This window comes from Atta colombica, unplaced genomic scaffold (genome assembly GCF_001594045.1).
Source record: "Atta colombica isolate Treedump-2 unplaced genomic scaffold, Acol1.0 scaffold294, whole genome shotgun sequence".
NCBI lineage: Eukaryota > Metazoa > Arthropoda > Insecta > Hymenoptera > Formicidae > Atta > Atta colombica.
The window spans coordinates 85,554-86,070 of NW_017259397.1; positions in this window are offsets into that span (position 1 = coordinate 85,554).

The following is a 517-nucleotide window of genomic DNA, read 5'->3' on the forward strand; positions in this document are numbered from 1 at the left end:
TCGATTTGTGTCTGCATCATAAAGTTATTCTCGATTGAAAATGTCAGTTTACGAGCCAAATTCTCGTCATTTGCGGGAGGTTTTAATTTTTTGCTTCAATATGAAAACATCTGCGGTTGAGGCTCATCGAATGCTCTCAAATACTTATGGTGAGGGCATTATTAGTGAAAGGACGTGTCGTGAGTGGTTTCAACGCTTCAAGAACGGTGATTTTAACGTCCAAGATCATGCTCTGTATTTGGTGGGACCAGCTCGGCGTAGTATATTATGAACTGTTAAAACCGACTGAAACAATCACAGGCGATCGGTATCGAACGCAATTGATGCATTTGAGCCGAGCATTGAAAGACAAACGGCCGCAATACAACGAGAGACACGATAAAGTGATTTTGCAGCATGACAATGCTCGACCCCATGTTGCGAAAGTGGTCAAGACATACTTGGAAACGTTGAAATGGGAAGTCCTACCCCACCCGCCGTATTCTCCAGACGTTGCTCCCTCTGACTATCACTTGTT